Source organism: Oryctolagus cuniculus, chromosome 2, assembly GCF_964237555.1.
Source record: "Oryctolagus cuniculus chromosome 2, mOryCun1.1, whole genome shotgun sequence".
Lineage (NCBI taxonomy): Eukaryota > Metazoa > Chordata > Mammalia > Lagomorpha > Leporidae > Oryctolagus > Oryctolagus cuniculus.
The window spans coordinates 152,049,352-152,074,639 of NC_091433.1; the positions used below are offsets into that span (position 1 = coordinate 152,049,352).

The following is a 25,288-nucleotide window of genomic DNA, read 5'->3' on the forward strand; positions in this document are numbered from 1 at the left end:
GCATTTGAGTATGTATCAAAGCTACACCATCTAACACCAGTCCCTCTCTTGTTTTACCACATATGATAATCTACCCTGAAACTCAGAGTATTTAAGAAAAGTATTTTAGGGGCTGGCGCTGTAGCATATAGTGGGCTAAACTTCCTCCTGCAGTGCCAGGCATCGTATATGGGTGCCGGTTCTAGTCCGCTGCTCTTCTTCTGATCCAACTCTCTGCTATGGCCTGGGAAAGCAATAGAAGATCGCCCAAGTACTTGGACCCCTGCACCTGCATGGGAGACCTGGAAGAAGCTCCTGGCTCCTGGCTTTGGATTTGGTCAGCTGTGGACGTTGTGGCCAACTGGGGAGTAAACCAGAGGATGGAAGACCTTTCTTTCTGTCTCTCTCTCTCTCTCTAACTCTGCCTTGTCAAATAAATAAATAAACCTTTAAAAAAGGAAAGCAAAAAGTATTTCACCTGGGTTCATTTATCTACTTGAATATATTTCCTGGAGTTCTCCCTCCTTGCTTGTCAAAAGGAGTATGAGCATTCTTCAGACATAGTAAATGGGTTTAAGGAGACTAACTGGAGTGTTCAGCAGTTCCCCCTTTCTGTTTGTGTGTATGTGTGTGTGTATATTTCTACATCCCAGCGCACTGCCTTCATCTGTCTTCCACAAGAGGATCTCATTTAACTCCTGAAATAGTCCTTCTCATTTCTAGCTACTCTGTAGAAATGAAGGACAATATGACGTTGACCTTGAAATGTACCCTAATACCAGAATGATATGCATTAAGAGACTCTGATAAGGGGGATGATTCAAAGATGCCCTCCTGTGGCCAGTGAGGGCCCACTCAAAGAAATGGAGAGCAAGTCCTTCTCTGGTCCCGGCACTTCTGAGTGAATTGTGTTTCATAAGTATCTTTGTGAACTGGCTGTCTGAATCTCAGGTCTCATTTTTCCAGTGATGCAATAGTACAATTGATTGCCTGTGCCTCAGAACCAGTGAGGTCATGAAAGTCTCCATAACCCCTAGTGCCCATGGAGTAGGTAGTATTATACAACAAACCTAGAACTTCTCTAACATGCTTATCAATTTTTTTCTATGGCAAAGTGGATTCAGAAATACAAATTTGAATGCCAGGAAAATATTGTTGTAGTTCAGAAATTGGAATGAGACTCCCCTAGCTTCAAGTCACTGCTGGATGCCCCTCTGAACTGAGTAGGGAGGAGGCTTTGCTGGGTGTCTTACTGGTAATGAGTCAGAGATTCTTTCTTCTCACCTACATGTTTCTTAATTACAGCTCATATTTGCAACTACCTTCTACTAAGCCTGTGGTGAATCCAGTAATGATGCACTACACCGTGACAAAAAAGAGGAAAGCTGTGTTCAAGTTAGATGTGGGTTCTTCAATGGAAAACAAATGAAAAGGAAAGGAAGGGGCTAAAGGGCACTAACTGATAGTGGTAGCTGTGGAGGGAAACATTAAGGGCCACTCCTTTTGAGTCCAGAAAAACCAACTAAAAGTGGGAAAGTACCTGTGATTTACTGACTGCTTGCTATGGACCACTTCTTGTGCTGGCCTTTCACAAGCATTATTATCTCTCTTAATCTTTTTTTAAAATATTTATTTTATTTATTTGAAAGGCAGAGATACAGAGAGAGACTGAGATAGTGCTTCCATCCTCTGGTTTCCTCCCCAGTGGCCGCAATGGCGAAGACTGGGTCATATTGAAGCTAGGAGCCCGGAACCCTTCCTGGGTATCCCAGGTGGGTACAGGGCCCCAAGTGCACAGACCATCTTCCCCGACTTTCCCAGGCGCATTAGCAGGAAGCTGGATTGGAAATGGAGTAGCTGATACCGGCAGCTTAACCCACACTACTACAATGTTGACTGCAGTCTCTCTTATTCTTAGCAATATCCATTCACATGTATCCTAGTATCAACTATATTTTATGGTTGAGTAATGGAGGTTTCATGGGATTAGATGTCTTTCATATTAGTTGAGTGATGGAGCTAGGACAGCATCATGCTTGCTGGATTCTGAAGCCTAATTAACCATGATGCTTCCAGCCACTTGCTCATTTGGGAACTGCCTGCTCTTTGTTGCATTTCATTGAGAAGACAGAATGTGATGCACAAAGCACTGAAGAGAGAAACATCAAGTGATTCAGTCAGAAAATTATGGCTTAGTTATCTTTCCTTCCTTTTATGCTCTTTTATTGCTATTATTTTGGTAGCAAATTAATTCTATCCATACTATTATGTGCTGTCTTTAACATTCTGTGTTAGTGTTTTTATTTCTCAAGAATAGAACAATATTTTGCAGTTTTAAAAAGCTATAAGCATATTTTTTTGACAGGCAGAGTGGACAGTGAGAGAGAGAGACAAAGAGAAAGATCTTCCTTTTCCGTTGGTTCACCCTCCAATGGCCGCTGTGGCCAGTGCTCTGCGCCAATCTGAAGCCAGGAGCTTCCCTGGTCTCCCATGCGGGTGCAGGGCCCAAGCACTTGGGCCATCCTCCACTGCACTCCTGGGCCACAGCAGAGAGCTGGACTGGAAGGGGAGCAACCGGGACAGAATCCGGCACCCCAACCGGGACTAGAATCCACAGGTGGAGGATTAGCCAAGTGAGCTGCGGTGCCGGCCTACTTGGAGTTTTTCTTCAGAGAAATCATTTAAGTAGTCTGGACCTCAATTTACTCATGTATGGAATGGGAAGACATGTTTGCAAAGTCAGGAAGTATGAGCGGAGCTGAATGGAATGCTTCAGAACAACAGCTTCTCAACAAATAATAGCTTATTATTAATGGTGAGGCCACGGTACAACCTTTAGTAGTAGCAGGAAGAAAGTATTTTCTCACACAACTTGTAATGACCAGGTATCCCTATCTGGGGAGATGAGCACCCATAAAAAGGGTCTTCAAGTCCCCCTCTGCTGTTCATCCTTTTTTTCTTCCTACATTGGTGCTTTCCTGTGATTACAAATATTGCCTCCTTAAATTCACTATTAAAATGTTATTCTATTTTTTCCAAAATACTGGAAACTATGATAGTTATAGAGACAGAGCATATATTTTATAAGAAATACCTATTTAAAATGACTGGAATATAAGTGTTTTCAAGCAAATGGAAAATAATAGTTGGAAGAAAAGGCTGAGTATGTGTGTGGCGGGGGGTGGGGGTTACAACACTGCACAGAAGGGGATTTTGTAAGGACTCCAGTTTGTGTCTGACCCTGGATTAAGGACACTCTGATGCTAAAATGATGTGAGAACTGTGAATATATGGTGACTGCATGAGGGAAAAAGCCCTTTCTATTCCATGAGTCCACATACTCTCACAACAAGTATAATTCCATGGAAATTTGCTATCATGTCCTTTGTTGTTGAAAAATCTTCAGAGTGAAATGGTAATTTCTCATTCCCTTCAGGGGTATATTACTGTTTAACCCCAAAATGAACTCTAGCATTATCATATCAGTAAAGAAATGGTGAAAAGATGGCGTTCCAGTAAACTTTTAAAGATTGTGAGTGGTTCGATCAGTTAGGACTTGGATTTTTAATGATGTCTTTTGTGATTTGTCTAATTGATATTCAGATTTTTCATCTGCAGATTTCTTTCTCATTGGGTTTTTGGAAGAAATAATTGATATGGGGAGTGTTTAGCATTAATTCTGATTATTTAATAATCATTAAATGCTCCCCTCCTTCAAACATAGTCCCAACTTCCCTTCCCCATTTGCAGCTAATATAAATTGCTGAACCAAAAACTTGTCTTGTTTGAAATATTTTCTGACAAAAAGTGCTGATGGGTTTCATAGATGTAGTTTTCTACCCTCCATTAGGAAGTCATTATTAATTCTATTAATAGAGTATGCACATTCTTAAATTCCAGTGACTTTCAGTGCAAGGCTCACTTATTCTTAGAAAGAGATCAGGGCATTTGGTTTGAACTTGTACAAACAGATAGCAAAAAAAGCATTAGTTAGGAATCCACTTAAATTCAAGTTCACTAGGGACCAGTTCTGTGATACAGCGGATTAAGTCAATGCTTGTGAGACCAGTATCCCATATCAGAGTGGTTTTTCAATCCAACTCCCTGCTAATATGTCTGGGAAGGCAGTGGAAGATATCCCAAGTATGTGGATTCCTGCCTGCCATGTGGGAGATCCGCATGGAGTTCCCGGCTCTTGGCTTGGGCCTGGCTCAGATCTGGCTGGCCTTTGTGGCCCTTTGGATAGTGAACCAGTCAAAATCATCCACTCTCTCTCTCACCCCTCCCTCATTCCTTCTCTCTCCCTTTTTTTCCCTCCTCTTCTGTCACTCTGTCTTTCAAATAAATAAATTCAGTTAGCATTCATTTCACTAATGCAAAAATATAAAAGCAAACTACCACACCCTTTTCAAGAATATTTAATGTTCTGGTTATGTTTGCCAGCTGTTTTTATAATGAAAATATGAGTTAGGATTACATTGGAAATCCTATCTTTCCTTATGCTTTGTTTTTCTGCAACAACTTTGAAATGTGCTGCAGTAATTTCTACTGATCCTTTTGAACAAGGTATCCCCAGTTGTCTGGTAGATGCTAGGCGGTAACTGTGGGACTTTTGGCCCACATTTACTGATATTACAAAGTAGATTTTTTTTCTACCTTGAAAGTAAGAATGCATAAATAATTTATGCTACAGAGAATATTCCTGGAAATCATTGCCTATATGATTTTGCATGTGAGGCTCAGTGTTATTATTTACTGTTGCTAGCTAGCAGTGATTAGGGCCTCATTTAATGTCAAGAAACTTATTTGATATTATTATTGTTATACATAATTTATAGATTATAACATTGAGACATGCTAATAAAGAAATTTGCCCACAGTCATATAGACTAGGTTTTTTTTTTTTTTAAACTAAATCAAAATAAACCCTTCAACCTCAGAACTTATGTGTTTTATGTATAGGTGATTATATGAATGGGTATATGTATATATAATTATTCAAGGTAAATTCCTTTCATTCTACACCATTTCAGAGAAGATTTAAGCTAAACTTGATTTTCCTGTAGCCCGAGCATAAATTGTTAAAATGAGATCAGATATGTGATAAAATTATCTATACTTTTAAATAATTGATTTAATATTAATGGACCTTTCTTTCTTCTCTTTTCCTCTTTTTTTTTTTTTAAAATATAGAACACTTCAAGAATTCGCATGTCATCCTTGTGCAGGGGCCATACTAATCTCTGTATCTTTCCAATTTTTGCTTTGTGTTTTTGTTTGTGGATGCCATATAGTTAGTTCATGAATCTAGCTTTTTAAGGAATTATTTTATTTATTTTAAAAGAGAAGTTACAGAGAGAAGTAGAGCCAGAGAGAGAGGTCTTCCATTCTGCTGGTTCACTCCCCAAATGACTGCAACAGCCAGAGATGAGCTGTTCTGAAGCCAGGAGCCAGGAGCTTCTTCCAGGTCTTCCGCACGGGTGCAGGGGTTCAAGGAGTTGGGCCATCTTCTGCTGCTTTCCCAGGCCATAGCAGAGAGCTGGATCGGAAGAGGAGCAGCCAGGACTAGAACTGGCGCCCATATGGGATGTTGGCGCTGCAGGCTGGGGCTTTAACTTGCTGCGCCATAGCGTCAGCCCCATGAATCTGGCTTTTTAAAACACTATCATTTGAATGTGTTTTGATGATAATTAGAGAATATCTCAGATCATGTAGGACCCCAGGTCTCAGAGATGTTCTCAAAGCTTAGCTGGAACCGGAAAAGCACAAAGGAGCACAGAAAGCATTTTTTGTTCTAGTGGTCAGTGGATTTGGCATGATTAGGGATAGAGCTCCAGAAAGAATTATCTGGTTTAGATTCCAGAATAAAGTGTGATGGTAACATTCTCTGGAACTGTTACTTTTTTCTTCATTAACAGTGTACTCTGAAATGTAAGCATGAAAAAAATGGGAAAAAAATGTGAAGAAAAAGATTTCATGAGACTTCAAAAACTGAGGCACACATGTGCAAGTCCAGAGGAAGAACATGAGGCATCACCTTGCTCACATTTCTCTTATTCTAGGAAATCATGACTTTCACATTAAAATAAATGTATAACAACATAAAATTAAAAATTATACATAATCTGAAATAGAAAATTTTAAAGAGATTTCACACATTCTGCAGAGCCCCGTGATCTCAGATTTCTGGAATACATTTTTATTCCTTTCTCCTAGTACAGGTATTTTGAGGGGCATGTGAGAGTAGAGAATGAAGACATGTTAAGTAGAAAAATGAAAACTCTATATTGCAGAGTGTCTTAGTGAAATTTATAGTTAGATGTAATTTTTTTAGAAAAATATTTTCATTTTACTTGAAAATCAGAGAGATTTTCCTTCTATCTGCTGGTTAACTTCCCATATGTGCACAACAGCCAGGGCTGGGCCAAGGCAAAGCTGGGAGCCCAGAACTCAATCTAGGTCTCCCACAGGAGTTGTAGGACCCGCAATCTGGAGATATCACTCGCTGCCTCCCAGTTTGCATGTTAGCAGGAGGCAAATCAAGAGCGAGTAACTGAGACTCAAATCCAGGCTGAGGGTGTCCAAGAGAGGACTTAACCGCTAAGCCACATGCCTACCTCATTTCAATTCATTTTTTTAATTACACTGTAAATAACTTTGTCCTTAGGAAAACATATTTAAACACAAGCAATAATGAACATTTATCATTTGGAAGGAGGAATTGGTTAAGTCCAGATTCCGCTGCGTTTCTGTCAGATGCTTGGGAGAGACAGCAAAAAAAATAAGATAATTAGGACAGTTTTGATCTGTCTTTAATTAATATTGATTTTTATGTGTCAGTTTTATGTAGGCAGGAAGACACATTTATGCCCTGAGTGCAGTAAGTCATACCCTTCACAGATTTTGACAGACAGAAAGAGTAATTTTAGTGGTAGGAGTTAATTTGCTCTGGCATTAAGGCATGAAAAGTTGGTGATCATGTCTAATTGTTTACTTTGTTACTATTCAACTAAAAATAATGTTCATGAACCAAATTCTGGGAAGCTATTGATTATGAAGGTTTTTCTAAAAATGAAAGTCATTTTTCTCCATAAGCAATTTCTGATTCCAAAATAAACTTTTACTACATCTTCTCACTTCTCCTGCTTCCTCATCTATAAGTCTCATAATAAATATTGGAGTATACATAAAAAGTGAAGAAATTTACAAGCTACTCTAATTCTGCCAAGAAATACTGGAAAACTCATTTTAAAAGAATTCAGCATTAATATTGCTGCGTATTTAAATACAAACAGACACATGCACATCCACAGAATCATAAAAAGTATCTACAGTTTTTCATTGTTGTAGAGTACCCACTCTGCAAATGTACAATTTCATTGGATGTGTCAAGAATCAGTTACATTGGTTTAGTAAAGGTTCAATTTCGTGATATTGAGATGACTTTTAAAAATGTCCTTTCTGTTCCCCTCCATATCCTTACTAATAATTTCCTGAATGCTTACTATATACTCTGCAATATAAAACCTTTTCCCAAGTCTTGAGACATAAGATTGACAGACATGTTTTAAGGCTTAGTTTTGTTGTTGTTGTTGTTGTTGTTGTTTTGTAATCTATGTAAGGATATTTTCCTTTTCTACGAAAACAAAAGTACATCAATGTCTTCTATCATGAAACTAAACATCCACATGTCAGAGAGTATGATGGCCTTAGATTTTATTAAATCTGGACATTTTCTGTTCACCATCTTCTGATGCGTGGCTTTTGCCCCTCCTCTTGTCCCAGCATGATCACAAGGTGGATGCAGTAGCTTCATTTATCTCATCCTGATTTGACTTATGATAAACCAGGGCTGTGTGTATATATGTGTATGTGTGTGTGCTTCGTTGAGAACTTTCCCTCCAACCACCCTGGCAGTTTTCCTTCAGTATCATTGGTCTGCTCCTAAACAAATCACAGATGTTAGAAGGAAACTCCTCATGTTCCTGGAACTGGACAAGGATCAGATTACCTCAGAAGCTAATGATCACTGAATGCATATCAAAATTGGACGTGAGAGAGATGAAACAATGATGCAGTTTGGCAAGCTCCTTAGAAGTTGAAAAATAATAAAACAGAACTTGCCCAAGAAATAATCAAAGCATTGTATATGTGGGTAGAAGTGATGTGATGAGGAGCTTAGAGAAATCAGCACACACTGACAACTGTGTTTGCATTGCCTACTGGTTTTAAAAATCAGACACAAATTTTCTTTAAAACTTGAACTATAAAAGTAATCCAATTCTACTCTGCTTCAGTGACAGTAAAAGACACGTGTCTGAATGATACTATCAGGTTTTTATGCCTGAGAAGTTCTTAACCCATCTTCAGTTATGCCCCCAATTGGAAAAGAAACTTCACTTTTGATAGTTCCTGCTTACTATGTAGGTAATACTAAAATCCCTCTCCTGGTAAATGCATTTAAGACAATGATACTATAGATAAATAATGATGAAGGTTGTGCTATTATGACACAGGTAAAGACAATGAAGTAGAATAAGTCAATAAAAGTTTACATCATTTAGTTAGGGTTCTGATAATGCAGGTAACCATAATGATTATTAGATTTATCAATTACCTAGTGAGTTTTTATTTAAGATGGAAATGAAAAGAAGGACTGTTAGCTTTAAGCATTTTAAAATTCTGCCTTTTCTTATAAGATTTTAAAAGTTTATAAGACTAGGTAACACCATATCACTAAAATAATCATTAGAGATCATTGAAGGAATAGGGTTTTCCAACACATCTTTTATTCTGAAGGATTGTTTTATATGCATGGGCATATTGTAGCCAAAGAGAACTGATCTTGGTGTGTATTAAAATACTGATCTTTCAAATAGTATCATTAGTTAACATTTGGATGTGCAGATGTCCAAATTTCATTTTCTGTTCTAAGGATTTATGTCGTTCCAATAATTCAGTACAAAAATATTTTAAATGTCTAATTTGAAATGTATATACCTGGACATCTTCACAAACAGTTTAAAAAGAGTTTTGGTTTTCTGGTATGTGTGCGCACGTGTGTGTGTGTGTCTGTGTGTGTCTGTGTGTGGTTTCTCTTTTTTTTTTTTTTTTTTTTGACAGGCAGAGTGGACAGTGAGAGAGAGACAGAGAGAGAAAGGTCTTCCTTTGCCGCTGGTTCACCCTCCAATGGCCGCCGCTGCAGCCGGCGCACCGCGCTGATCCTGGCAGGAGCCAGGAGCCAGGTGCTTTTCCTGGTCTCCCATGGGGTGCAGGGCCCAAGCACCTGGGCCATCCTCCACTGCACTCCCTGGCCATAGCAGAGAGCTGGCCTGGAAGAGGGGCAACCGGGACAGAATCCGGCACCCCGACCGGGACTAGAACCCGGTGTGCCGGCGCCGCAAGGTGGAGGATTAGCCTATTGAGCCACGGCGCCGGCTCGGTTTCTCTTTTTCTTAGAAATATCTTGTGGGGCCGGTGCTGTGACGTAGTTGGTAAAGCTGCCGTCTGCAGTGATGGTATCCCATATAGGTACCGGTTCGAGTCCCAGCTGTTCCAATTCCAATCCATCTCTCTGCTATGACCTAGGAAAGCAGTGGAAGATGGCCCATGTCCCCACATGGGAGAACCAGAAGAAGCTCCTGGTTCCTGGCTTTGGAATGGCACAGCTCCAGCAGCCGTTCCAGCCATCTGGGGAGTTTTTTTTTTTTTTTTTTTTTTTTTGGAATATAGTATGTTGCATCCTGATAGTGCTTTTGTTCATCAGCATTGCTGAGTGGATAATGCATTCGCACTAGTTAATGTGAATCTAGAAAAACAAAATGGCAAGTCATCATTTTAAAATAAAATGACTAAGATGAAACTTCAATAACCCTAAGTGTTCTGTTGTCTTTTTTCTTTCTATGACAAAAACATCACATTTATGATTACTTTATGTTTTGTTAGGTGTGTAGATAGAATTCTAATGAACCATCAAAATCATAAAATGGGAGGGTGAACAAGCACCTGGCTCAGAGGTCCACTGCTTGCTCATCTAGGTCCCTAAATTCACTCTGGCAGTCTATATAAAACAAATGAGCTGTAGAGAAATGTTTTTTCTGGTAGTGTACCCATGGTACAAGATATTTCTTTCTTCCTTCCTTTCTTCCTTCCTTCCTTCCTCTCTTTCTTCCTTCCTTCCTTTCCTTCTTTCCTTCTTCCTTTCTTTCCTTCTTGCTTTCTTATTTTAAAGATTTATTTATTTATTTGAAAGGCAGAGTTACAGAGAGGGGGAGAGAGAGAGGAGGGAGAGAGAGAAGGAGGGGTCTTTCATCCACCAGTTCACTCCTCAATTGGCCGCATCGGCCAGAGCTGCAATGATCCAAAGCCAGAGCCTCCTCCGGGTCTTCCCACTTGGGTGCAAGTGCCCAAGGACTTGGGCCATCTTCTGCTGCTTTCCCAGGGCCATAGCAGAGAGCTGGATAGGAAGTGGAGCAGCTGGGTCTTGACCTGGCATCCATATGGGATGCCAGCACTGCAGGAGGTGGCTTTACCCAATACGCTGCAGCGTCGACCCCTATAACTTTTAATAGTTAAGACTAACAAAATTCTATAGAACAAACACAGGGATCTCAGAAATGTATCACCCATAGGAAGATTCAAACGAATTGCAGAAAAATTGAACAGAAATTTTTTTGACAAAAATTTTTTTAAATCTGTGCATACTTTTTTTTTTTAGCATATGCATTTTCCATGAACTTATTCAAGGCCCTTCATATGAATGGATTAAAAATTGCTTTGATTTGGCCAGCGTTGTAGCATAGAGGATGAAACCACAACCCACGATGTCAGCATTCCACATGGGAGCCAATTGGAGTCCTGGCTGCTCCACTTCTGATCCAGCTCCTTCTAATAGTCTGGGAAAAGCAGCAGAAGATGGCCCAAGTGCTTGGGCCCTGCACCCACGTGGCAGACCTGGATGAAGCTCCTGGCTCCTGACTTTGGCCTGCTTTAGCCCTGGCCTTGCAGCCAATTGAGGAATGAACCAGTGGATGAAAGATCTCTTGTCTTCCTCTCATCTGTAAATCTCTTTCAAATAAATAAACAAATCTTTTTCAAAAAATTATTTTATAATAAATATGCTTACCTCTTAATTCTATTTCCCATTAACTTTTTGAAATACCCTTCACACATGTATATACAAACATGAAAAATAACAATTTCTTGGGTAATTAGAGTATTTTTAAAAATATATCTCTAAGTTAAAATAATAAAAACTGTATGTTTTTTAAATACAAGTTCCATTCTTAGAAATATAATTTAAACCATTAAGTAACCTGCTAAAAATTGATTGCCTTTGATCTAATTTCATGTTCATTGGTTATTCTTTGCAAAACTGCCTTATCAATCATTAATCTTTTCTAAGATTAGTAAATTTTTTTAGATCATGCCAATTTTCCATCCATTAGTGTCTGTTTCTAGGCTTCTGGTGGTCTGATAAAAATAATAAATCATGGCTGCAATTACGTTAATGCAATAATTGCATTATTAAATATTACAGATACCACAAGCAACAGAAGTGTTTATAGAGATGACTTAATTATTCATTGGTCACTGTTGGGCAGGTATCACATAATGCTCATTTCTCTTCTCAATTAAAGCAGTCATTAGGAGGGTTACCATAATGTCTTGTTTTTATTTTTCATAATATGACAGAAACACAAATTAAATAATTTTTTAAAGATTTATTTATTTGAGAGGCAGAGTTACAGACATAGAGAGAGAGACAGAGGTCTCCTATCCATTGATTCAATCCTCTAATGGCCACAACAGCTGGTACTGGACCAATACGAAGCCAGGAGCCAGAGCTTCTTCTGGGTCTCCTACATGAGTCATCTACTGCTTTCCCAACATAAACAGAGAGCTGGATTGGAAGAGGAATAGCCAGAATATGAGCTGGAGCCCATATGGGATGCCAACAGGGCAGGTGGAGGCTTAACATACTATGCCATGGCACCAGCCTCCAAATTAAATAATATAAACAAAATTTTGGTTCAGTCCATTATGTGAATAATCAAAAGAAATTATTTCTAAAATTTGATTTGTCTTGAGTTGGTTTGTTTTCATCAATGAATTTATCCAATTAAATTTAAGTTTTCTACAAGTGTACTGATCCATTGCTTGGCAGCCTTACAAACCACTGATCCAGTAAACAGAAAAAGCACATTTGGGAGAATTGGAAACAGAGCTGGCACTTGAACCCAGGCACTCTGATATAGGATGTGGGCATCACAACCAGCAATTTCACTGGCAAGCTGAATGCTTATCTCTTTATTTGATTCTTAGATATTTTTTAAAGATAGTTTAAAGAAAAAATTAGGGTGAAACCAGTTTCATTCTATTTTGCATTAAATCTAAGAAGAGTTCTCATTCAACAGCTTTCCTTCCATAAACATACATAAGTACAATAATATTTGCAATCCAAAGAAGTGTGAAATTTTCATGAGAAGACATGACATAAATATCCAGTGCTTCCCTCAGTAAATAACCCACATTGCATTGCTTTACTTGGTTAAGAGTGTGGGTCTCCCATTGTCAGTGATGACTGCACCTCTTAGCAGCTGATCATTGACTTCCAGCCTTGCCTGCAGTCTTTCTATTCCTATAGTAATTATGATGCTTGGTTACTGACTGGGAACATTGAATTGGGAACAGTACATTCCTAGAAATTTATTTGCTTTCCTCTCATTAAATTGACTATTCTTTTCTTCTTGCTTAACTATTTTCTTTATTCTGGAAGAAAAACATTTTCTCAAATCTGTATACACAAGCATGTAAGAATATAAGAAATGCATTAAATCTTATAATACCCATCTTTCTACTTCATTGAAAGTAGAGAAAATATACATGGGTTTTGTTTAGCCTAAACAGTGACATCAGTAAGCTCACTTGTCCCGTACATATATGTGTGATACACATTTTTAAGTACTTAAAAGGTCACATCTAACTTTTATGACCCAGATGGAAGCAGACATTTCAAATAAGACTCATATTAGCTTTTCTTCTGACAGTAACAGCACGTAGACTACATATAAAATAAAGAATTCGGCTTATCAGACCATCTGATACAAATCATGTGGCTGCTAGAAGAATTTTTAATATACTATAATAAAAACTTTTGGTTTTATTTGTTTTAAATAAGATTATTAACAGTAAATTCATAACTATGAAAATATCCTCTTTTTTGCATGTTTTTTGAAATGCAGACTCCTGAATTCTGCTCTCAGAGATTCTGACACAGTGGGTTAGGAATGTGCACTTTTAATAAACACTTATGGTGATGCTAATGTTTATTATCCCTGAAATCCACCTTGGGAACTACTGCTCACCATTCTATATCCCTGGTGCTTCTAATCCTGCCAAGATCTCATTAAATAACTCAGCATTTCCCCTTCTAACTCTGTTCGTCCATCACCCTGATAATATCTGCCTTTGTCTGATTTTACAGTCTCAGTTCACCAAGACAATTTCCCTGAACTTGGTGGCGTGTATAAAGGCATTTAAAAATCCCAAGCAACTTACCTACAAAGGAATAATAAGAATACAACTTCTTTTGAGCTTGGAAAATTCCTATTTGATTTTGTAGTAAATTCATTATTTCCAGCTATATAAAGTATCATTCTAGTTTTCAATTCATCCATATATTTCATTTCAATTTCATGTCATTTTATGTCAGTTAATGAATGCCTGCTTTTATATGGGTGGGATAATATGTACTATATGAGTATAATAACCACAGTTTAATTTCATTGCTTTTTTCTTTTATAAATTTCATGTATTTCATATTTACAGTCTTAGGAACATAGTGATGCTTCCACCCTACCCTCCCTCCTGCCCGTGTTTCCACCCTTCCCTATCCTTCCTCTCTTATTCCCACTCTTAATTTTTAATAATCTACTTTCAGTTTACTTTATACTCATAAATTAATCCTACACTAAGTAAGAAGTTCAACAAATAGTAGGAATTTAAAAACACTGTTCCTCAACAGTAGTGACCAAGTATGTAAACAATCATTGAATCTCAAAACTTCATTCCTTTACATCATATTTGTGGTATTCTATTAGTTACTACAGATTAGGGAAATATATGGTATTTGTCTCTTTGTGACTGGCTTATATCACTAAGCATAATGGTCTCTAATTTCATCCATTTTGTTATGTCAGACAGTATTTCATTCTTTTTTACAGCTGGGTAGTATTCCATACTATATATGTGTGTGTGTGTGTGTGTGTGTACACATACACCACCATTTCTTTATCCTTTCATCAGTTGATGGACATCTGGGCTAATTCCATATCTTAGCTATGGTGAATTGATCTGCAGTACACATGGGAGTACAGATAAATCTTTCATATGCTGATTTCATTTCTTTTTGGTAAATTCCCAGGAGGGGCTTGGCTGGGTCGTATGGTGTATCTATTTTCATCTTTCTGAGGTATCTCCATACTGTCTTCAACAATGGCTGTAGTACTTTACATTCCCACCAATAGTGGGTTAAGGTACCTCTGTTCCCACATTCTTGCCATCATTTATTGTTTGTTGATTTCTGTATGAGAGCCATTCTGACTGGAGTGGGGTAAACCTCATTGTGGTTTTGATTTGCATTTCCCTCATGGCTGGTGATCCTGGTTATTTTTTCATTGCATTTTCTTAAAGGTGTAGATTCTCTATTGCCAAGAGTACAGTAAAGATTGGCAAAGAAGGCCAAGAATTGGAATATGAAGTTAAAGCAGTTTGTAATGAATAATTTGAGTTGCAGTCAGGGTGAAACTAGAAATCTTAATGTAAATGCCATTCTAGTAAGAGAGATGAGGGACAATTTTGACATCAAAGTAGAAAAAAATATTAAGAAATAATCCAAGACTGACACATGACATCACTATAAATTACAAATGATCTGAGAAAGGTAGGGCTTCACCTTTGGTTCTTATTTTGAGGGCCGCACTTGTCAATGGGCAAGTGATGAGAGAACGTGGAAAAGAGCTCTTAAAGTACAAGTTTCTTTCAAAGACACACAGTCTGAGAAATTTCATTATGGTTATGCTTGATTCCTTTTTATAGTATCATAAATACTCTCCAGAGACATGGTATTTTATTGTGGTTCTTTGACTCTTGGTTAAATCTGATAATACTGATAACATTTCACAGTGTCAGTTACACAGACAATAGTAAATTTTTAAAAATAGTGGAACATAAGAATCTTCCAAAAATGATATATAAAAATCACTCATCTCAGTTGAGAACAAAAGTACTTTTTTTAAAATGAACACTGGAAAAATCATCTTGAAGTGTTATGTTGTAAAAAGTGAACAAACTTCTCTTCAATGTCATCCTGAGACGCTGGCCTGTGTTTCCATTAATAGTATGTAAATGTTATGGAAATAGAACATGCTGGGTGTCTGGTCTGCCCCTGAGAGTGGTTGCAGGATCACAAAGGTGAAGGGAAGAACGGCTTTAGTCAAGATAGTCTTTGGAAAGGATGAAATCTCATTCAGCAGCAGCCTGTGGATAATGAACTTGGGCATCTCAGTCATGCAAAAAGAGGCATCGTATGATATGCGGGATTGACAGCCTCAGAGAAGAGCAGAAATTCTGGATCTCACATTCAAAACCAAACCTCAAGACAACTGTGAGTCTGAAGCACATAGACAGGCTGATAAATAGAGTTGTCAGGGGAAATGCAAAGCAAGGTGTGAATTTTGGTTGTGTCAGATAACACCAACCCCCGGTGTTCCAGGGATGCTGCTCTTTGTGCTGATGAGAGAGCGTGAGAAGTGCTGATGGATGAAAGAAAGGCCTGCAGACAAGTGGAGCAAATCGGAGAGGACAGCTGGGAGGCATCCATTCATTATTGTTCATATCATTTGGAATTGCCATATCACTCTCCCTCAGAAGATCCTGCACGTCTTCCATGGAGAGGAAGTCTGGCATAGTCTAGCGTTGTGCTTAAGAGTCAAGGCTTGGAGCTTAACTCCCTGGTTTCAAATCCTTCTGCCTCAACTCATTGCAATTCTTCCCTCTTCATTTAAAAAAAAATTGAAAAATATAACTTCTGTATTTTAACTATTTATTTATGCAATGAGAATAATTATGTTGCCCAAACTACAGTATTTTATGTTGAGACAAATAAGAAAAACATCATGACGTGTGTAATGTATTCAGTGGCACAATGAAACCCCTAAATAAACGTTAGCTATTTAGCTATATCTCTGGACTAAGAATTTAATTAGAGATATTTTATAGTTCTCAGAGAATTTTTAATTAAAGAGAGAAATTATCATTGAGAAAAAAATTTTAAGCAGAGCACAAGAATGCAATTTTTAAAAAAATTTAGGGAAAGACAAGTTAAAAACTGTTATAGATGAGAGGGAGCATAAAGCTGTACCCAGTTGAAGTATTTTATATGATGAGCAGTAAAGGAATGTTATTCTCTGGATGTAGGGAAAAAAAAGGTTTCATAGTAGCACATTAGACCCTCCTAAAAATGATGGATAATAATCATTTTCTACACAGTGTGTTAAATAAATTCTTACATACCATGCATTCTAAACTCTTCAACTTAGAGTGAAGAAGAATATAGTGACTACACCAACTCTGTAATCATGAGATCACCTTTCTGAAACCAATTAGCCCCACTTTAATAAAATATCATTCCTTGGTTGCTAGGTAGAAGTTGTATCACTGGAGTCAGTGTCGCTCCCCCTCTTCGTGGAGGAACGACACAGGACCCTGCGCTATTCTTTTGTCTGCTCGGCCCTCCCTGGGTTTGCTGCTGGTTCTTCCTGGGTTGGCTACCGTCCCTTCCACCTCCGTGGAAGGGCGGTTCCCCCTGCCACATTCCCCACTTCCGCGGGGGAGCGGCACACTGCCGGCCGGCTCTCTTGGGGGCTGCACAGGTGTTCCCCTTAGATGTTCCCCTTAGATGTTCCTGGTGCATGTTGTCTCTCTCCTCCTTTATAGTCCTCTTCCACCAATCCCAACTCTGCTACCCACACGCCGAGTACGCTGCTCTCCTCCAATCAGGAGCAGCTCCTGCAGCTTGTCAAGTTGGTGAGAGGCAGCTGGGTAGAAGCTGTTGCCTCCTCTCCCAGCGCCATATTGTGGGAGAGCAGATGCATAGAATAAGTCTTAATTCCAGTAACTTAGTCTAGTCCGAGTTGCTCCCCACAGTCAGAACTGCAGTGGGCAGTCCTTGTTGCCCTCCAGAGCAACAGTGCAAGCGCACATCTGATGTTTTGCTTTTTCAGGGTCTCTATATTTAGTACATGGGGTGACAGCCAATGTTACCAACAATTAATATATTCCCTGAGGGGGCTGGCGCCGCAGCTCAATAGGCTAATCCTCTGCCTGTGGTGCCGGCACACTGAGTTCTAGTCCCGGTCGGGGCGCCGGATTCTGTCCTGGTTGCCCCTCTTCCAGGCCAGCTCTCTGCTGTGGCCAGGGAGTGCAGTGGAGGCTGGCCCAAGTCCTTGGGCCCTGCACCCCACGGGAGACCAGGAGAAGCACCTGGCTCCTGGCTTCGGATCAGCGTGATGTGCCAACCGCAGTGCGCTGGCTGCGGCGGCCATTGTAGGGTGAACCAACGGCAAAGGAAGACCTTTCTCTCTGTCTCTCTCTCTCTCACTGTCCACTCTGCCTGTCAAAAAAAAAATATATATATATATCCCCTGAGAGCATTCAGTAACAGGAATAGATACTCAAACCAAAAAGTTATTGATACAGGTATCAAATATTGACATTTGTCCCTGATGGACAAATATTCTTTCCAGGAAATAGGGAACAAAGCCATAAGGTTTTTACATACACATACACATATTATGAATGTTTTCTGCCTCTGTAGGAAATAAAAATTTAATATCTTGCATGCAACTCAAGCATAGAAAGCCAGTTTTTAAATTTTGTGATCCTTGGAAATGGACTATCTTATACGAGTACACAAGTAAAGCAGATGGTTGCCTTTCATTGATTGACTTATTAAGGGTAATTGCTTACAAGACTAGAGCTTGAAAGTGATTTGTAGGCAAAAATTTCAGGCTTTTTCTTAGTAACCAAAGGACACTGTGGGACATATATGCATATATAGTATGAATAAATGTCTGTCTCAGATATTAAATCTGGTTTGCATATTTAGTTGAGCACTGCACAGTGTTATTGCATCTAACAGGATACTATTTGCATCATGGGTATTGTTGATTTGTATACTTAATACAAGAATTTTAAGGGAACCAGTGGTGCAGAATCTGGTTTCAGCACAGTAAGTGTGTTAAAACAATTTTGCAATAAATAGAAATTAAGAGACTTGATAAAGGGTAGCCTTTTCTAATTTGTAAAAAGCTGCCTTATGGATTAGCAGTTACCCCAACAGTAATTCTAAAGTTTGTCAGCTGGATGTGGATTTCAGCTCAGTTCAATATCCTTCCCCACTCACAAAGCTACCTTTTTCTACTTAATGCCCCTTTCTCCTGTTTCGATTCATGGAATGCTAGTTTTATTAACTATGGCATGGGAGCCAATATCTTCTCCTATATCGCCTTGGTAATAGATTTAATTAAAATATAAATTTTAATGGACTGAAGTCCTTAGAGTGCTTTATAAATGCTTTCGGTTTCTTATTATGCTAATCAATATTTTTATTCTTGTATTTGAAAAATCACTATCTAGGTGTTAGTTTTATTTTATTTAAGAAAAGGGTGATTGCTGTTTAGGGGATCATCATGATCAGTTTTTGGTAGGGGACATGTAGTAAAAGAAAAGCAACTAAAATTTATTTATATCCATAAGGAAGTGTGTGTGTATGTGTGTGTGTGATGATGATACAGACTGTTACACTGCTGATAAAACATCAGAAGGTGAGTTCCAGATTTTATTAATAAAGCACTTACAGAACATCAGTTATGGTGCAGGCTTTGCTATTAGATCATTAGCACATTGACTCTGCCTTGAAAAATTGTGCATGTTGTAATATAAGAATCTTCCTTAGAATAAAATACGGATTAGTTGGGGGGTGGCATGTTGTGGTGTAGCAGGTTAAGCTGCTGCCTACGATGCTGGCATCCCATATGGGGTGCCAGTTCCAGACCCTGGGTGCTTCCCTTTCAATCCAGCTCTCTGCTAATGTACCTAGGAAGGCAGCAGAACATCTTCTGACCAAGAGCCTGGGTCCCTGCTCCCATGCAGGAGCCCAGGAAGCCGCATGGCCAAGAAGCTCCTGGCTTCAGCCTGGCCCTGCCGTGCCCCTTGCGGCCATTTTGGGAGTTAACCAGCAGTTGGAAGAGTTTCTATCACCTCCTCTCTCTGTAACTCTTTCAAATAAAAAATTAAATGTTTTAAAAAATGTGGATTAATGTAACTTCTTGAGTGACAGTTTTTATTTTGGCAAAAATATTTAAATATAATAAGGAACTATTTTCACTTCAAGCATAAGGCTTTTTAATGGAAGACATCTTTTAAAAGATACATAACTCTTCCTTCATAGGGTTAAAAACACTTTTGTGTGAAATTCGTAAATTTCAAATGCCAATCTCACTTTTAAGCCCTGTAAATTCCATGAGCTCCAAAAATAATTTAAAAATTCTTAGAATATATCTTATATAGTTCATCCTATTTCCTCTTCCTAACCATTCTCTAATTTCAGTTAGGCAGTTGATATTTGTGACTATGATGTATGATACTGAAGTGTTAATATTCAGTCTTTGTTTATTTTTCTTTAAGTAGAAGATCAAAATGATTTATTTAGAAGTGATAGAATATATGCTGGGTAATTTACTTCACTCTTATTTCAGTTAAGGGTTTAAAATGACTACACTGAAGTCTTATTGAAACCACGAGTCACTGTGAAGATATGTTTATTGACAGTAGGAAGTAGCACAATGCCAAATATAAATCCAGGGGACTTCTGTTGCTTCTAAGCAGACCGCAGCCTGTGTAACTTTGGACATTTTTTTTTTTTCGCCTTTCTGTGGTTCAGTTTTCTCTGCTGTAGAATGGGTATAATAGCTGGCTTATTTTGTAGGGTTAGCATGTGGCTTAAATAAGTTAGGTGATGTAGCACAATTAAAATAGAGTTTAACATAGGTGAAATGATCAGGACACATTACCTATCTTTATCATCAGCATTGTATTTGGTATCTCCTTTAAGCTTTTTTTTTAAACACCCTTATGATGTTGATGTTATTTCTATATTATAGGTGAGAAAACATCTATAACATGAGGTTCAGAAAGCTTGATGTTGCTTCCTTTACATCAGGAAGTGTTTGAGATTTAAATATAATAGATATCAAAGCATTTTAAATCATGGTAACCAATAAAAGGAGTTAAATAAGAAAAAGAACACAGAATACTCCTATTAACAGGTATTTTCTAGAAATGCAGTAAAGGGAAAAGAAGCAATTTCCTTGTTTGGGCTATACTTTATGAGGAATGTGATCCTCACTGATTCAAGAATCATAAACTTTGCCTGGGCACCCCAAGGCAGAGTATATGTGATATGAGAATGAAAGTTCTTTAATCTATGGTTTATTTAAATCATAAGCGGTTAGAAATATATTCCATTTTGTAGTCAACTCCATGCTTTGTTGTTCTTTAGTGAAAATGCCAGATAATCAAACATTAATTTAAAATTTATTTTTATGATTACCTTTAATATTAATGAGGTTTGCCCATGTCTGTAGGAGTCATAACTCCTGAGATTTCTGCTTTCTGTTCCCTATTCTGTTAAAAAAAAAAAAAGGCAGGAAAAATGAAGATTAGTAAAAAGAGCTATCATTCCTGTGCAAAGAATGTGTGTCCTAATATGTGATACGGGTTTTTGTTTTTGTTTTTGTTTTGTTTTGTTTTTGCTTATTTAATAGCATTGCCTCAGATTAGCTGTTTTAAGAAGTATATTTTCAATGTGTACTATCCAACTGATTATATTTTTAAAAAATGCATGTGCCCTTTGTGCTGGGAAAATTACCCAGTTAACACTATGATAATAGTAGTGATTTTCAGGAAAGGAATTGTGGATCCTTTTCTCTGTAATTTACTTGATGTTTCTGACAACCCTTCACAATGGCTGCAATCAGTGTGGTGATTTTTCCCATGAACTTTGCCTGGAGCTGCCCGTCATTGCTTCACTTTTATGTTTTAAGTTCTGAAACACCTTTCTCAGTTTGCTATTGATTGCAATTAGTCACTTTTTTTCAGTTAAGAACTTTTACTATAAACATGAGCCAAAACATATTTTTCTCCCAGCAGGGAACATAAAATTATGGAATTTAATATCTTAAATATATGTTAGAGGTCATATATTCTTGTCAACCAACCTATTTAATAGGTGAAAAAAAAGTTTTTCAGATGTTAAGTTCAAGGCCAAGGTCACAGTATACATTACATTAGACAGTGGACTTTCTGGCTCCCTTTCCAGTGCTCTGTAATTCATACATAAAGTGGCTTAGAGTGACAATGAGCTAAATCTAAATGTGCAATCAAGATGTGGATAGTTATTGTTTGTTGTGATAATCAGGAAGAAAGCTTCAAGCTGACATTTTCTACCCAGAATAGCGCCAATCCTGTATGACATACTCAAAAAAATTTTTCTAAGATTTCTTTATTTTCTTTGAAAAGCAGAATAAATGAGGGGTGGGGAGACAGAGAGAGAAAGAGAGAGAGAGGTTTTATATCCCCTGATTCATCTCCCAAATGCTTGCAATGAAAGGGCTAGACCAGAACAAAGCCAGGAGCTCAGAACTCCATCTAGGTCTCCCATGTGGGTGACAGGAGCCCAGGCACTTATGCCACCATTCACTTGTTTCCCAGGTGTATTAGCAGGGAACTGGACTTAAACTCAGCACTCCCATATGGGATGATGACATTGCAAGCATCAACTTATCTTCCTGCCCCACAAAGCCACACCAATAATTTTTCAATAAATGGATATATAATACCTGATTAAATATATGCATGTACTTTATTTCTTCCCATTGCGTGTGGAGGATGAACCAAGGGATATTAGATCTCTCTCTCTCTCTCTCTCTCTCTCTCTCTCTTGCTTTCTGTCTCTCCCCACTCCCTCTGCAACCCCCTATTCTGTTTCTCAAATAAAATAAATCTTAAAAAAGATTCAGTATGTGATATAGGGCAGGCATTATTCTAGGTAGTGATATAATCTAGTAGATTATATATAATTTCACAATTAGGTTAAAGGTATAATATTCAGTTTGCCAGTTTCTTTTACTATATGAATCTATATAACATGTGATTCATATATTTCTAGTTAAGCTGACTAAATACATTCATTCACTCATTCATTAATATGTGTCAGGCAGTTTTGTTCATAATATAAGGAGCTATAGCTGAATGCCATTATTGCAATTTTGAATCATGAACTAAAAATTTCTTAATAATTTAAGGGTGTCAATAGGAAATAAATTAAAAACATTTGCTCAAGTAGTCAACCTGTATCTAAATCCTCTTCTCCATCACAGGCTTCATTGCATGTGCGAGAGCTTTATAGGAATATTTCATCATCTTCTTTCCCTTCATCAGGAGAATGTGGGAGCTTTTATAGTACGTGCCCTGCTGCTCACACCTAGTGTGATTTTTATGTCTTGTATGAGACACTATTAAGCCCCATGAGATAGCTTGGCTTAAAATATAAATTCTTTGTAGCTTAATTTAGAGAGTGTCACTGTAGAGAATCTATGATTAAGCACAAATATAGGTTTTAGTGTAACAAAAGTAATAAAAATCATCTCAATGAATCTTGTATTTGAGTAAACATCTAAAATCGTGTGCATGCTCCATTCATCTACTACCAAAAAAAATTAGAGACAGAGAAAAACAGGAAAAAGGATCAAGGACTTGTATTCCTGTCATCTCTTTGCTTTAGTGTTGAATTAACAAGCTGGTGATATATGAGAATGTATAAATTATGCTGGTTTTCAGTGCATACTGGGAAAATACACACACACACACACACACACAAAATAGTTGGAGCTTAGCAGATCACTCACAAACTTGTTAAGAAGCAGTCTCCTTTTTTTTTTTTTTTTAAATTTATTCAGTCTGCTGTTGGTACCCTGGCCACGTTTTTGTCTGCAGCCCAGGGTGCCTTAGAGTCTGGATGAAGCCACCCAGGTTGTAAATGACCTGAGCCTGTGATCTATGCTCAGACACTGAGAGATGCCCACCCCTACCCCAGGCTCCCTGGGTAACTTTGTAAGTAAACAATCTTTTCTTCAGTTCTTATTTTCAGACAAGGTAGCCCAGAGGCATTAAAAGCCTTTCTCAGAGAATTTTGGCATTTCTCCTAGATTCGGTGGTTGTTAATAATCCTGACTTCCCAAATAATAACAATAATTTAAACTGTTCTTTCTCCTTTCCCAGTAGCATATCTCAAGATGCCTGAGTGATGTAGCTAGTCATCAAGCCACTGGAGTTAGAAGAGAAACAGACCTGGGTCTTTGCACCAGAGTTAAATGGCAAGCGTTGGGCAATGACTCTCCAAGGCTGAGGAGGCACATGGTATCCTTGACCAAAGCTTTAGGCTTTGACTTGCAGATGATGGTCAGGCACTTTTGCATTTCAGTTCCTATTTTGCATTTATTCCTAGTGACATTTACTCGTGTTGCTTTCCTGGGAGCTGTCCAATTAAAGATTCTTGATCTTTTTTTCTCCTTTACACTTTCAGGGACTTACACTTAGGCAGAAAGAATAAAATTTTTACCTTTCTTGATAGGAAAGGTATGTTTTCTTGGTTGACAAAGCAACCGGCACTTCTCTCAGCTGGAGGACAATATACAGCAAAATGATTCGTGAATTTCCACAGCTGCCAAGTAGGAGAGGGGATTCTAGCTTGGCATCCCAAAGAGTGAGGGGCCTATAGGATTGTAGTGGAGGAAATGGACCAAGGCCAGGTGCCACATCTGAGCAGATAGTCAAGGCAACAGGATTTAACCAAGTGGAGCACTTGCAACTCATAAGTCCCTCTGTGCAAATAAATCCCAAGTATGTTAGGAACTTATTTTCCCAATTTGGAGAATTTTCAAATTGATTTTTGTCATTGTTATTAACTGTTTGCTAAGACTATTTATTTGATCCTTAAATGAAATACACTGATTTTTTTTCTAATTACAAAAGGAAATCATACTCACTATAGAAAAACATAAAAAACAAAGAACAAAAGTGATGATTCTAACTCTTATATAACTATTCTTAACAATTGTTTACATATATATTTTAAAAATTGAAATCACATTACTTACATTTTATAGCCCGCTTCTCCACTTAACGATATACATTAGAAATGCCCCGAAGTCGATAGACACTCTGCTGCAATATGACTATTTTACAACAATCTAGTATCCCATCGCACAAGTGCACTATACTTAAGATCTTACTGCTCATTTCAACAAATTTCCAATTTGTTACTGTTCTTACTTCTTCCCCCAAGATCTCTTAGTATTCTGTTCATATTGAAATTATTACTAGCTTTCCTTATATTGTGTTAATTATGAATATATTTTCTGTCTCCTTTTGGTATGAACAGCTTCAGCTTTGAGATTCTGTATGTTTAAGTGACTATAGATACAGGTGTTTAGGGGCTGTGGGTTAAGCCACCACTTCAGATGCTCACCATCCATTTTGAGTCTTGGCTACTCCACACTTCTGATCTAACTTTCTGCTAACGCACTGCAAACAGCAGATGATGGCTCAAATACTTGGGTTCCTGTCACCCATGTGAGAACCCTCGGTGGAGGTCCAGGCTGCTGGCATCAATCTAGCCTAGCTCCAGCTGCTGCAGGCATTTGAGGAGTGAACCAGTGAACAGATCTTTCTCTCTGTGTGTGTGTGTGTGTGTGTGTCCCTCCTCTGTCACTCTGCTTTTAAAATAAATAAGTATTGTAAATAAATAAATAAATATATTGTTTTGCTGCCCACATGTAACTTAGAAACAAAAGCATTAAAATATAGGTTTATGCTCCATTTCTATATTTGTGTATATTAGCACACACACATTTAATATGCAAATAGATTCAGCAAATTTTGAAGTATACCAAACGTGGACAGCATTCAAAGTTGATAAGCATTCTTTCAAAGAGCCAGGAGTGCCTCGAGACCTCTTGCAGGCACAGGGCCTCATACATCCTGTCTCCTCAGAGTTTTCTGCATCATCTTGGGACACTTCCTGAAACCTCTAACAGAGCAATCCCAAGTTAATTCTGATTTAAAAAAAAAAAAATCTGGTATGTAGTAGATTAGGGTTTTAATTCCAGTTCTGCTACTCACTAGT

General features: G+C 38.1%; 1 protein-coding gene and 1 pseudogene across 44 annotated transcripts in view; one reads left to right on the plus strand and one right to left on the minus strand.

Annotated features, from left to right (window-relative positions):
- The window catches only part of NRXN1 (neurexin 1), a 1,231,187-nt gene that overhangs the window by 330,017 nt on the left and 875,882 nt on the right, over positions 1-25,288 (plus strand). The window lies entirely within an intron of this gene.
- LOC127490419 (U6 spliceosomal RNA) lies at positions 5,163-5,247 on the minus strand (annotated as a pseudogene).